The following is a 14,582-nucleotide window of genomic DNA, read 5'->3' as shown; positions in this document are numbered from 1 at the left end:
TCTCCCGTTGCGGAGCACAGGCTCCAGACGTGCAGGCTCAGCGGCCATGGCTCACGGGCCTAGCCACTCCGCGGTGTGTGGGATCTTCCCAGACCAGGGCACGAACCCGTGTCCCCTGCATCGGCAGGCGGACTCCCAACCACTGCGCCACCAGGGAAGCCCCAGAGGCTTTTGTTTTAATCAAAGACTATAGCATTTGAAAACATGCGAACTAAGCATATATGAGTGAAGAGCAAAACTTATCAAGTCCAAAATAAAGTCTTAATTTGTTTATAACTTATTCCAGGAAAGATTTGAGGAGACTTAGAGGAAATAACTAAGACAGTGAAATATAAAGAAGTGAGAACCAAGAACAAGTCAGTAGAATGTCAGTGCCAAGAAAAAGACACATGCAAGTCATGAAGCCCCACAAAAACACTCTGGGGAATCCCTGATTAGGCCTGGAGCCAAAGCAAAGAGAGAAGCATGATCTGTTACTGTCTGTTGAAGGGTAGGATGTCATATTTGCTCAGAGGAGAGCCCAGACCTTGACTACTGCTAGCTTGCCTGTGGCCCTTACTGGAAGTCAGGCATGGTTAGTTTCCCGGGTCTTCCCTCTAATCGTCACAAAGCCTCTGAGTTAGGCTATGTGTCATTTCCTTTGTGCAGATGAAGGGATGGAGCTTTAGTGACTTTTCTCAAGGCCCCACAGGGAGTCCTGGAGGAACCAACCCCTCCTCTGTCCGGCTTCATAGCCCAGGCTGATAAACACTGCACCCGTGCTCGGGACGAGTTGCAGGAGACCAAGGCAGGTTTCTGGGATTGGGTAAAGGGCTGTAACGCATTTGGTGCACCTTACATGGCAGGTTCTCTGCTCTGAAGTATTTTCCTTATTTGAAGGGGGAGAGAGAATTTGAGGAGGAGCTTCTGGAGTGGAGAATGGAAGGTGTACTCAGATCTTGCCACTAGGGGGCGACATAACCCTTTCTGGCTGGTCTGCCCAGAACTCGGCTCTGCCTTAGGGCTGGTGTACTTGGAAGAGGAGGAAACACCTGCAGATTTAGTTTGCTTCAGATCCAGAAATTCCCTGCCGAGTAGCGGCTTCGGGCTCCCTTCGAGCTCCCTGGAGCTCTCAGGGTATGGCCCCAAATGCCTTCTGAAATCCTAGTTCATTGTGGTTTCTAGGGCTCCCCTCCCCTTTCAGTCTTTCCCTCAGCACATGGGCATATTGCAAACAACGGTGGAAAGTGTTCCCCGGTGTGATGTCAGTTCCTTCTCCCCTTTTTGTGTCCTTTCGTGTCATGTGACACATGGGAGAGGAGGGAAGTGGCATGGCGGTGAGGGGACTCTGCAGGTCCTTGGCCCGCTCAGGTGCGGTTGGCAAGCCCCCCCACCATAGAACCTCCTTGATGAGCAGGCCCCCCCTCATCCCCACGTCCCGCTAGCAGAGGGCTCCCAACCTTGGCTCCACATCGGGATTCCCTCCAGAGCTTTTAAAGATACCTGTGTGTGGGTCTTACCCTGATCCACTCTGATATAATTGGCTTGTGGTGCAGCCTAGATATGGGGAGTCTTAAGGGTTGCCCAGGCATTTGTAATGTGTAGACAAGGGTGAGAGAGACTGGTCTAGCACAGGAGGGTTCTACCCAAGGCAAGGCGGGGGACCACTTCCCCAGACCAGCTGGGGATGGGGTAGAAGCTTACTTTTCCCATGTGGTTTGGGAAGGGGCCAGATCCTTCCTGGCCTGTGGACCCCCTCATTGACTGATGCCTCTGTGTCTGCTGAGGACAGTACCTTAGTGTGACAGGCCAGCCTGTCACTGCCCCCTCCAGTGCACCTCCTGGCCCTCCCTACCAGCCCTGCCCGTTTCTCCATCCTCCCTGGACTGCTTGGCCTTCTGGGAACATGCCATGCCCTTTTGTACATCTGCATCTTTGTTTCCACCCCCAGCATACCTCTAGCACCACATAGTCCCTGGGGAGTGGTAGTTGTTGAGGTGTCCTCACTGCAGGGACCTTTCTTGTGCATCCTGTGTACACAGTAGGCGCCCCACAGGTATTGGGTCAGGGCCTGTAGGAGGGCACTGGAGCCTGGCCCAGGCAGCTGACAGACTTCTGAGAATGGAGGCCACGGACCAGCTGCGTTGCTGTGGCTAGGCCAGGAGGAAGCCGGAAGGGTGAAGGCCACTGGTGGCACTGGCCTTGTGCTTGTAGGCCCTCAACCGCAGCGATGGTCACTGTGAAAGCAGGTGAGGCACGGGAGGGAAAATGCCAACCAGCACTGTTTGGGGAGAGACGAGGGGGCAGCTAATTCGTTCTGGCTCTAAAGCTGAAAGTCCTGAATCCTGGTGACCTCCTCAGGCTGGAGTAAACCAGGGTGGTTGGTCATCCTGTGGACAGTAGACTGTGACTGATTCAGGGCACCCAGGAAGAGGGGACTGTGGCTGTGGAGGCTGTCTCCCTGGCCTAGCAGTTCTGTTGGTGGCGTCTCCCCAGCCCCTCCTCCTGGAGAGCTGACGTAGACTTGCCCAGGCCCAGCAGGGAAGACTTCCACCTCCTCAGCCTTGGGTACCCAGCTACCAGAGCCCTGGCATATGCCCAGCACCGTGTTAGCTGTTTCAGGGCAGACAGAGGGGTTGGGAGCAGCCTCTGCCCTCTGCAGCTAGCAGTAATTAAAGAGGCACGACGCAGCAGTAAAAGCCCTGAATCTAGGATGCGGATGCCTGGTCTCAAGCCGCAGCCCTGCTGGCAGCAGCCGCATGGCAGGCACCTCTCTGAACCTAAGCTCGCTCCTCTTAGAATGGGAGTAACACCTGTCTTTGTCCCTTCCCAGGGTGGACATGGGGCCCAAATAACCTAGTGTTTGTAGCAGACTCCAGAGGTCTGAAGAAGTGCTTCTCAGCCTAGGCCACTTACGGGGGAGCTTTAAAAAGCCTTGATTGTGGATCTTGCCCCCAGAGGATCTGAGCTACTTGATCAGGGGTTTGGCCTGGATTTCAGGATTTTTTTTTTTTTTAACCTTCCAAGAGATTCTCACGTGCAGCCAAGGTTGAGAACCTCTGCTCTAAATGCCTTCCAGGTGTGATAGGTTATTCCCGTTTAACTGGAAAGGCAAGAACTAGTCATGAACCGAGCAGAGGACAGAGTAGCATGCAGAATCTCCCAGGGTGGAGGGACAGCAGTTTAGAGTGGCTGTCTCAGTGGGGCATTAGCTAGGATGGGCTTTCTGGGAGAGAGCGCGGTGATGGCTGCGGGATGCTTGAAGGAGAGGAAGAGTCGTGGGAGAAGTTGAAGGGGAGGTGGCTGGCATGGGGGAGTTAACAAGCTCTAATCAGCCTCTAAGTGTCAGAGGCGGCGAGGGAGAGCCGCTGGGAGGGCTGACTGCCATCGTCTGCTTGGCTCACAGCCCATCAGAGAAATGGTTGATGCTCAGAGTCTCAAGAAGCCTGAAATGGAGCTGAAGCCTTGGTGGGCTGTCGCTCATCAGGGGCGAGCAGGTGTGGGCTGTGCAGGAGACGGTTCCACTCCCCCTTCCCCTTTCCAGCCTGGGCCACGGCCCCCCCTTCTTTCAACCAAGACATCTGGGGCAAGGCCTAGCCTCTGGCTCTGCTCACCTCCTGGCACCTGTCGGCATGCTCTGCTAAGAGTTCCTCATGCTAGGGCCTGTGCAGGGACAGGGGCAAGGGGTCGGAGAGCTGGGACCTCTGTAGAAGCAGAGAATAATCATCGCTGTCCCCTGGACCTCTCCATGTTGTTGTGAATATCAAAAGATAAAATTCTGAACGCTCCTGGGTGTCGTGTGAGTTCTTGCTGCATGCACGTGTGGGCGCAAAAGTCAGTGTCCAGGAAACCATTTCTTTCTTCTCTCTCCTTCACCGCTGTGGCAGGGAGCAGCTTCTCTTACCGCGGCCCACAGGCCTTAGGAGACCCTTGGCAGGCAGCCCCCGGGGCAGAATTCCAGTTTGGGAACCTTGGTCACCTCCTCGAATGAGAAAGCATCTTGAAACAAATTTTCTGAGATCATCCATTTGGAGGGAACAGCGCTTAATTAAAGATGTAGAAGGGCTGGGATATTCACTTAAGGAAAAAAAAAGCTCACCCCTAGTATTGTACCCTTTTAACATAAGAAGTCGATTTAATAATTACAGGAGGTGTCACAGGGCAGGGTAGATACCCCAAGACGAGAGCTTATCGAGATGGGGGCGGAGTGGTGTTGGAGTGCTTCCTGGAGGAGGGAGGACAGGGGCCGGGTGGAGAATAGGTCAGTGGCCGAGGATGGTACTGACTGACGTCCTCGCAGGACATCCCTCCCTGGGGAGGGGTGCTGCTTTGAAGGGAAGGAGTGTGAGCTCAGTTCTCAGCTGGCCGGGTTTCAGAGTGGCCTGTGGAAAGAGTGGGAAAGTATTGGGTAGGAAGCTGGAGCTGGGGGTGGAGGAAAGCCCTGCTGTGAACGCAGATGTAAGGATCCTTAGTTGTTGTCCTGAAACCAGAGCAGTGGGAAGGATCCCTGCGCACGCCCTGAGCTCTGTGGACTCAGGAAGGAGGAGGGGGGACGCTCCTAAGCCAGCCTCGCCATGAGGGTCTGGGTTAGAGCCTGCTCTCTGGTGTAAGTGTACAGGAGGGAGGGTTTACTGGGGCTCCGGGTAGCCAGTCTTTCGCAGGAGCACCTGGGTCTGAACTCCTCAGACATGGAGCAATCACCAAACGGGCACAGGTTGTGGAGGCAGCGGCTGGCACTGCCACATACCCTGAGAGCTCACCACAGCTCATTTGTGACATGCTGATGAGACTTGGTGGAGAAGCTGTTAGTCTAACGTGGGGTGTGGACAAGTTCAGCTCTCCTGGGAGGACTGGGCCACCAAGGACCTTGACGTGATCTTGTGAGATGCAGCTAGCACGACGAGGGTGGTGGGATGGCATTTGTGATGGGGTTGGCAGACATGGCTTAGCCACTTCTTAGCAAGATAACCTTGGGCTTAATTGTCCAAACCTGTTTCCTCATCTGTGTGATGGGAATAATACTAGCTACCTCATAAGGGTGGCTTATGTGCCCATATTTGAGGTCTTGGCAGTCAATGGAAGTGATTTGTTAAGAGGCAGAAAAGTTTTAAGTGGTTGGAATCAAGCAGGCCTGGGTATGCAGCCCATCTCTTGTCATTATTGTGTTACCTCAAGCAAGTCATATCACCTATCCCAAGACTCTGCTCTCTTATAGGGATAAATTATGCCCATCCCAATGGGAGGCTGGGAGCCAGTGAACACTGCAGTGTATATAAAGTGCTTCTGCACAGCCTGGGACATAAGGTGGTAGCCGAAGGTTTTTTTTTAATTGTTAATTAGCATTGTATAAGACCTAGGTCTGGTCCATTCTCGTTCAGCTGACGTGGCTGTTAGTCAAGGACCCGATATCCCTAAAGAAAGTACAGCAGACATTCACAGTTAGACTTTATTTGTGAACAGGTATGATGTCGTGGATATAATATTGCATTTGGCATCGGAAGATCTGAATTCAAATCCCTGCTTTATTACTTATTATCACTTGCTTACTGTCTCTTTCTCTCAACCTCAGTGTCCTCAGGTATGAAATGGGGATGGTAATAATGACCTACTTCACAGAACTGTGGTGAGGACAAAACGATCAATTGCGTGGACCAGTGAGGATGCTCTGGGCTGCAAACACAGGCAACTCCAAGTAGCTTAAAGAACTGATGGAGCTGAAGTAGGCTGCAGGGTTGGTTGATTCAGGGCTCAGTGATGTCATCCAGGGCAGGCTTGGGACTGCCTAGGTTCCCTGAGAGCAGGGGAACTCTGGGGAGAGGATGTAGGAGAGGTGAGAGTGATGATTGGAAGGTTAGACTAGAATTGTCACCTGCTGAAGTTCATTCATTCAGTCATTCAGTAAATACTAATTGGGCACCCACTGTGTATCATCATGGGGCTGGGCCTTGTAGTACAAACGTGATTCACGAGGTCCCACCTGCATTACGTTTGCATAACATGTCACCACAAAACATAGGGGCTTAAGATAGCAGTACTCCACTGTTATATCTCACCGTTTCTAAAGATCTGGAACTAGGACAGGACTGGGACAGCTCATCTCTGCTCCATAACGTCTGGAGCTTCAGCTGGAAGATTCCAGGGCTGGGGATGGGAATCATCTGAAGGTTCACTCACAGAGGTGCTTGGATGTCCGCTGAGCTCCTTGGCTGGACCTGTCCACTAGGACACCTGCACGAGGCATCTCCATGCAGCCAGGGCTTCCCCACAGCATGATGGCGAGGTTCCAAGAGTGAGCACCCCAAGGGTAAGAGCCTGGGGGGGAGCTGTATCCTATTTATGACCAAGCCTCAGAAGTCACACGGCATCAGTTCTGCCATACTCCTTGGTCTGTGGCAGTCACAAGCCCCCCACTCCCTTTCGGAGGGAAGAATGTCAGTCACGGGAGCATGCGGGGGGCAGCTGGGAGCTTCAGGAGCGTCTGTCTGCGTGCTCAGACATCCCCAAGCTCAGGAGCAAGATGGCCCCGAGCAGCGAAGGCCAGCGGGATTGGGGGCTGCCGCAGCATCTTACCTGTCTCAGAACCTGCTCAGCAGCCTGAGAAGAGCCAGAACTGGTCTCTGTGGGGGACACCCTGTGCCGTGGTGGGGTAGTGCAGTGGGCTGAGACGTGGGGCTGATGAGATCACAACTGTCAGGTTCCAGATGCCAGAAGAGAGGAAAAGTGGAGCTGGAAGGGTCTTAGGGACCTTCTGGGAGAGTGACTCACTCAGTCACTCAGGGATCACTCAGTCAGTTGTAATAACAGATCTGAAGTCAGAATGGAGGTCCCCTACTCCCAGTGCAGTGCTTCTGCCATTTCACCCCTGCCATGGGCATTCTCACCTTGCCAGCTTGTCCTAATCCTAGCCTGTGGCCCTCGCCCGAGCTACAGTCCCATTGCCTGGCACTGTACCATACTCTTGCCAGCACAGCTAACTCAGGGTGGCAGGAGCCATGCCAAGTCTTCTCTGATTAGGGGGTATCTCCCCAGGCCCCTCAGATACTGACGTGATCTGGCACGCACATTGCCAGATTGTGGTGTCCCTAAGAGAATGCAGGCAGAGGTGGACAGAGCCCACGAACATGGCTGAAACGGTGCTTCCAGAGGTGCCCGCTTGCCGCCCACAGTGAAAGCCTGGTGGTGGGTGGCATTCTCCCCTCGGGTTACCCATTGGACCATTTTTCATCCTCCCAGAGTCAGTTTCCATGGAAACAGCAAGTTCCTTTCCCATCATTTTCATCCTTAAAGATTCCCACCAGAGCTGTCTGTGCCTGGGCTCCTCGCCCAGCTGCCGCATCAGCCGGCACCAGATCCCAGGTTTAATGGTAAATTGTCACGCTGCCAGGTAGAGCTGCCTGGGATGTGTCTGATAACTGGCATAGCCCTTACTGGGTTAGGAACTTGCTCTCAGTGGCTCCCTCTTGCTCCCGTGTCAGAGCCACCTCCCTCCTCTCCCCTGCAATTTGGCATTGGAGGTCTTCCCCGTACCCCTCTGCCCCACCTCCCAGGCCAAGATAATTTTTTTTTTAATTTATTTTTGGCTGCGTTAGACCTTCGTTGCTGCGTGCGGGCGTTCTCTAGTTGCGGCGAGCGGGAGCTACTCTTCGTTGCGGTGCCCGGGCTTTTCATTGCGGTGGCTTCTCTTGTTGCAGAGCACGGGCTGTAGGTGCGCGGGCTTCAGTAGTTGTGGCACACGGGCCCTAGAACACACGGCTTCAGTAGTTGGGGCACGTGAGCTCAGTAGTTGTAGCGCGCAGGCTTCAGTAGTTGTGGCTCGCGGCCTCTAGAGCGCAGGCTTAATAGTTGTGGCGCACGGGTTTAGTTGCTCCGCGGCATGTGGGATCTTCCTGGACCAGGGATCAAACCCGTGTCCCCTGCATTGGCAGGCGGATTCTCAACCACTGCTGCACCAAAGCCAGACAGTGACCCAGGTCGGAAAGGGAAGCCTCCAGTTTTCTGGGGACCAGGTACACTCAGGGAGGACCCCACCCTCACAGCCTCAGGGTGGGCTGTCCACTCCTCCTCCCCTCTCTTTCCCAGCCAGCCCTGTTCCTGGCCTCTGTGTAGCGCTTCTCCCTCTGGGCTTTTGCCTCCCTGCTCCTCCTCTCTAGCCATCACCTCCTTCACACCCCAACTCCAAGTTCACTCCCACCAGGATGTCTTCCTTTCTAAACCATTTTTCTCAGTGCAGCTCTATTTGGTTCCTGCAGTATAACTTTGTATATATTGTATCAGGGAGAGGAGGAGATTCCTGAAGCTATTTTTCTTTTTAAAGCTTTTTTTTTTTTTCCGGTTATTTTCTTTCTGTACTGGAGAATTCTTGTCGTGGGCGTATGTTGTTTATCTGCCCAGCATCTCCTCTTTGGACTACAAGCCGTTATCCCCTTCTGCTGGTAACATAATCTCTCCTTCCTATGGAAAAATCTGTTCCATGGGATTCAGCTAGGGCTGCCTTCTTCAACAGGGGGAAGCCCCTGAAGCAAGCCTGGCCAATCAGAGGACTCTATCAGTAGGCCCTAGTGGTTGGTTCAGGGATGACCACATGACCATGCAGAGCCAATAAGAATCTTCCTTGGTATTCCTATAGACAGTGCTGGCTGCCCCACCAATGTCCTTTCTCCTTTTGGTTCTCGATAACAAAACCCTAATTTTATTGGAAGCCCAGTTGAAAATACTTGCCTCTGCAGGCTTTCTTGCAGTGGGAGAAGTTATGTCACCCAGTTCTGGTCAACAGGATGTGGGGAGAAGTTGCTGGAAGGGACTTACGGGAAAGTTTCAAAAGAAACAGACTCAGACTGGCATGGCCCCTTTAGTACTAATTCTAACTGGTCACTGCCTCCGTGAGAGCAAGACATCTTAACCTGGAGCTTTTGTTCCAGCCATGTGGAGAGGCTGCCTGAGAATGAAGCCCTCCAAGAGGAAAGCACAGCCAAGAGATGGAGAGAGAGGGAGGGAGAGAGAGAGGAGAAGAGAGAGGGGGGAGGGAGGGAGGGAGAGAGGAGAAAAGAGTGGGGGAAGGGAGGGAGAGAGAGAGGAGAAAAGAGAGGGGGGAGGGAGGGAGAGAGAGAGGAGAAGAGAGAGGGGGGAGGGAGGGAGGGAGAGAGGAGAAAAGAGTGGGGGAAGGGAGGGAGAGAGAGAGGAGAAAAGAGAGGGGGGAGGGAGGGAGAGAGAGAGGAGAAGAGAGAGGGGGGAGGGAGGGAGAGAGAGAGGGAACAGTGTCAGGTAAGCCCCTGGATTGAGCCGTGCCCTCAGAACTTCCCGATTTAGGGAGCCAGTAAATCCCTTTCCTACTTAAGCTGGGTTCTGTGTCTTTCATTGAAGGCTCAGAAGGAAACCCTCTACTAGACCAAAGCCATGCCTTTGTCTGTGTTCTCTCCTCCCAAGTTATTTACATTATAAGATGCTAGATGCAAAGCTGGCACACAGTAAATATTAACTCAGATAGACCTTGAGCCCCCCAAATTTTTGTCTTGACAGGAGTCCAAGTAGAGCTTGGAGGGACTTGATTTCTGAACCAGACTCATTAAGGAACACACTCATCAATTCTCTGTGGACGTCTCAGGCCAAGCACACCTCCCATGCAGTGCATGGCTTGGAATCCCTTCTCTTCACCAAAGCATTCCTTCAGCGCTCACCTCCTCCAGGTAGCCTTCCAAACCAGGTCTTAACTTCATCACCATTCCTCGCTTTGTGATTCCTTGCTTTTGCTAACACTTTGGTCCAGCTGTACTTGGTCAGATGTGTTATTTGAGCGTAGCTGTGTGTGTGTCATCCCTCTCACCTCACCCCTGGCCAACTGACTAAAGAGCTTTTTAGAACAGGGTCTCCACCATCAGTCTAGGAACCTTCTGGGGGCGGGGACTCTAACTCCCCTATTAGATCGGGGATCCAGATGCTGCCTCTCCTCACATCAGACTAGGCACTGCGCAATCTAGAATCATCTCTCCATGCCTCATGAAGCCTCATCAGCAAGGCAAGAAAATACGGTCTGACCTACAGACAGCCCTGTAGGAATGGAGAGTGGGAGGAAGAGGGGTAAGAGTGGCCCTCCTCACTCACAGGAGGGTCCATCTTAACCTTCAGGGGAAAACTGATGAAGAGCCCATAAGGTTAGTCCTGGATCAGAATGCTATTCAGCAACTCCAGAAATATTCTAACTCAGCTCCTGTTCCCTCCTGTGTAGCAGCGTAAACAGAAACCTCCCCACACGAGGCCAGAATTCTGCCTTATAAGCCTTCTTGCTTCCCTTGTTCCTTGTCTGTTGGGTAACAATGAATCCTTTATTGGGAAGCTTGTCAAATCCACGTAGACACCGAGGGGGTGGCCATATGTTTTCTGTCTCGTGGCTCCTGTTGGATGGCAGCCCTGGAGTAGCCTGTGTAGCTGACAGTGCTGGTGGGACACAATACCACCCTCCCGCTCTCTTCAACACGCTACCCTGTCTTTGTACCTCCTGCCCCCATTCCAACACTCAAGCCTTTTCAGCAGCAGCTGTGCAGTGAGCCACTGTGGAGGAAGGATGCTAACGTAAGTTCTCGGAGAAGGTGATGGGGATTCCCAACAAGGGTCAGAGAAAGTCATTCGGGGAGGACAGAGCCTGAGTAAAGCCAGTCTGAGCACGGTGGGTGAGGCTGCTCTCGGAGAGCTGACCTGGAAGTACAGAGGGCAGGGAGCCAAGGTGAGGAGGGGCAAGGTGGAGAGGGCATGAAGGGCTGGCTTGTTTGGTGGGAGAGGAAGGAATTGACGAAAGCCCTTGAATGCAAGTTGAGTCTGTATCTGGTAGAAAAAGCAGTGGGGAGATGAGGACAGATCTTGGATAGGAAAGAGACGTGATAAAAATAGTGCGAGTGATCCAGTCATCTGCATGTGGGAGGCTGAGTGCTCGGGGAAACGGAGGCGAGGTGCTAAGCCTGGATTCTGCGGCAGGATTGGTGTGCCTGTTGATGATTATGGAAGTGGGTTGGAGCTGGGGTCTAGGTGAGTGACTCCTCATCTTTTAGACAGGCTTCATCTCTTGGAGGAAGGTGCTAGGAGCTCTGGCTTAATTCCCCAAGGGGATGATGGCTCCAGGAATGGGGGCTGCTGCTTTGGGGATCTGTTGCTGCCAAAAGTCAGTGGATCTGGGTGATCCCGTTCAACCCATGGAGAGCAGGTCTCCTTGTCCTCAGCTGCACCTGGCTGAGCTCTGCCAGAGGTGTGTGTAACCTTAGAAGTCACGAAGCATCCTGAAAGTGTTTCCATTCCCACGAGGGATAAACACATAGAACAAGAGGAATCATTCTTACTGAAGCCACTGAAGTATGTACTTAAGGATCAATAAGACTGCTCTTGCGGATCTATGCTTATTCAACATTCATGCAAGAAGTAGTGATTAAGCGTCTGTTATATACAGGCACATTGCTAAATACTGTATATGTAGCTATGAGTAAGACTGACATGGGCCCTCCCCTGTCAGGCATTTTGTAATTTATAGAAATAGGTGTCTCTGAACTTGTCCAGGACTTTCTTTCCATTGGCAGCAACTGGCCAGAGACCTTGATGAAGACAGGAATGAGGTGCAGGCTACCAAGAAGCTCGGGCCCAGGTAAACCAACTTGCATGGCAAGGGCGCGCCTTCAGCCTCCCCATTTTACCCACATTCATATCACACACCAAATAAGGAGAAAGATGGGACCCATTTGCACAGTAGTTCAAGACAGGGTCTCCATGGCAACAATTACCCAAAAATCTACTCCTGACAGCCGCAACAGCAGGAGCTAGCAAAGAAGACTCTGGGGGTGGGAGATGCGCGTGGGGGCTCAGAGGATGGCTTCCTTTTATTCTTAAACTGAAGGAAGTGCTGATGGCAGGAGCCAAGGCGTCTCAGAGCCTGACTAAGCCAAGAACCATGGGAAGGGGGAGCTGGAAGGAGACTTAAAGATGAGCTACTCTGAGGCCTAGCTGCAGAACACTCCAGGAGGATGTGCCGGCTCAGGGGTGAGGGCTGGGCCATCAGGGCGTCGTCCCTCCCACCACCCACTTCCGGTGCACAGGAGTTCTCCCTGCCTCCAGAGATCGTGGGATGGGGACAAGGGGTGGACCCAACTTCCTGGGAAGTCAGGGGCTCTGGGGAGTTTGAGTCTGCCTGAAGACTGAGTCCGGTCCATGAAAACCCCCCACGTGGATGCGGGTTGGGAGAACATGGGCTCTAGCCCACTCCATCCCCCAACTTGCTGTATGACCCCTCAGTTTCCCCAACAGTGAAATGTACAACCTACCTTGAAGAACCTAGTACAAGGCTGAATGAGTAGTGTGAGATGGGAAATGCTTTACCAAAGTAAATTCCAATGCAAAGACAAGAGGTGTCCATGTGTCCAGGCAGGACAGCTTGACAAAATTAGGTGTGCCCAAGGCTCTCCTCCACAGGCAGAGCATCCTAGGACAAGTGAGTCAGTGTCAGGAATGCAAGGGGAGACCTAAGTGTGGCCAGAGAGCAGTACCAGGGAGCTGGTGGGAAGGTGGGGGCAGAGGGTGCCTTAGCAGCAGAAGCATCATCTGCTTCCTACCAGCAGACAGATGGACAGACTGACTGAGAGCAGTCAGCAAAGTGCATGACCTCCAGTCTTTAAATTTTTCAGAAGAGGTTTGGCTCAACAGGAAAAGTATTCTGCTTTCTTTTTTGGAAAAGACTGAATCTACCACTACCCCACCCCGACTTCTAAGTTTACTTCTCTTGGTCTGGTAGTGCTCAAGAACCGCTGACTGTTTTTCAGGTCCTGTAGATCACGACCACACTTAGGTCCCCCATTGCATTCCTGACACTGCATTCAAAACCCTGGAGAAAGGAGTTCTCCATCTTTCTTTGGGGAACTAAGAAAAAAGGCAAGTTGCCTCTATCTCTAGAGCAAAGAAGGCTCTGCTGCATTTGGAAATAAAACTTCTCTACCAACCCCCACAGATAGCAATCCCTTTACACTGAATTATGGTGAGAAGGGATTAAGCTAGAGTATTTCCTGAACACTTTTTTTGTTCCAGGCTCTCTCCTTTGCCCTCCCACTCTCCACCCCCAAAACTTTTCTCCTCCCTTTTTATCTCTCTAACCACGGAAAGTCCTTCCATCCCTGGGGGTCCCCAGAAGCCAATCCTCCCACCCTGGAGCTGACTTCCCTCCCTCACCTTCTGGACTGAGCAGGGAAGAGAGAGATGCAAGAGAGGTGCCATCTGAGGAAGGCTGGCTGGGCCCTCAGGCAGGACCTCACAGGGCGGACTTCAGAGTGACCATCATGGTCCAGGCTACAGGAGGGTCCAGACGGTGGGCCAGGACCCTCAACAGTGGCCACAGCCTCTCTGGACTGACCAGACTCAGTGATGAGCAACCAGAGCACCACTTCCTAAACTCAGGATGGAAGGGATGGAGGCTGCCTTTTCAGTCACTGGACTACCCATGCTCACTATTCTGGGGACTCCTTTCCTGGAGTCAGGAGACCAGGGAAGCCAAAATAAAGATCAGAAAGCCACTTGGAGAACAGAGAACCAGCGCAAGAAGGCAATAGACCTGAGTGATGCAAAGCCCAGACCAGAGTGAGTCACCTCTTCATTCACTATTATATCATCCACTCAACAGACATCTGTGGCGTCCCTGCCATGCAGGTGCTAGCTAGGTACTGAGGACACAGTAGCGGTGGTGGGGGTGGCAGTGGTTGGGGGAGGTATGGAACTCTGTGAGAGACTCTGTTAAGAGAATGAAAAGACAAGGCATAGGCTGGGAAAAAATATTCACAAATCACAATCAGCCAAAAGACTGTATCCAAACTATACAGAAGTCAACAATCAGAAACTAACAACCCAACTTTAAAACTGAGCAAAAGACACTGCACTCAAGAAGACATGCAGATGACAAATGAGCCCATGAAAAGATTTTCAACACCACCATTCATTAGAAAATAGAAATTTAACTCAGTGAGATATTGCTACACACACACTAGGAAGACACATGTACAAATAAACAAAATACAAAAATTATAATAACCCTGACATTACCAAGTGCTGGTGAGGATGCAGAGCAACTAAAGCGTTTGCACATTGCTGATGGGAATGCAAAGTGTGACGTCCACCGTGGAAGACACTTCGGCAGTTTCTTGTAGAGTTAAGTATATACTTTCTATATGACGCAACAGTCCCCCTTCTAGGTATTTACCCAAGAGAAATGAAAAATTTTTGTACACATACATACAAAACTGTACATGACTGTGATGGATTTTTCATAATCACCAAAACCCGATACAACCCAAATGCCCTTCAACTGGAGATAGATAAAAATCAAAAATTAATTTTAAAAATCTGTGATGCATTCATATGATGGAATACTACTCAACGATAAAAAAGAACGAACTATTGGTATGCGCAGCAATGTGGATGCATTAAGCTAAGTGTAAGAAGCCAAACTGGAAAGGCTATATGTCTTATGGTTCCATTGATTTGACATTCTGGAAAAGAAAAACCGTAAGGACAGAGAACAAGTCAGTGATTGTCAGGGGTTAAAGGAAGGAGGGAGGATTTGACTACAAAGTGGCAGCATGAGGAAC

The 14,582-nt window shown here is 51.8% G+C and overlaps 1 long non-coding RNA gene across 1 annotated transcript; it reads left to right on the top strand.

The window, feature by feature from the left end:
• The first annotated feature begins 9,437 nt into the window (after nt 1-9,437).
• Nucleotides 9,438-13,964, top strand: LOC132511223 (uncharacterized). The gene is made up of 2 exons (XR_009537557.1): nt 9,438-9,662; nt 13,033-13,964. It is a non-coding gene; the product is annotated as an uncharacterized LOC132511223 (long non-coding RNA).
• The last annotated feature ends 618 nt before the right edge of the window (nt 13,965-14,582 follow it).

Source organism: Lagenorhynchus albirostris, chromosome 20, assembly GCF_949774975.1.
Source record: "Lagenorhynchus albirostris chromosome 20, mLagAlb1.1, whole genome shotgun sequence".
Classification (NCBI taxonomy): Eukaryota; Metazoa; Chordata; class Mammalia; order Artiodactyla; family Delphinidae; genus Lagenorhynchus; species Lagenorhynchus albirostris.
Note: the sequence above shows the minus strand (reverse complement) of the source record. Positions and strands in the feature narration are given on the sequence as shown.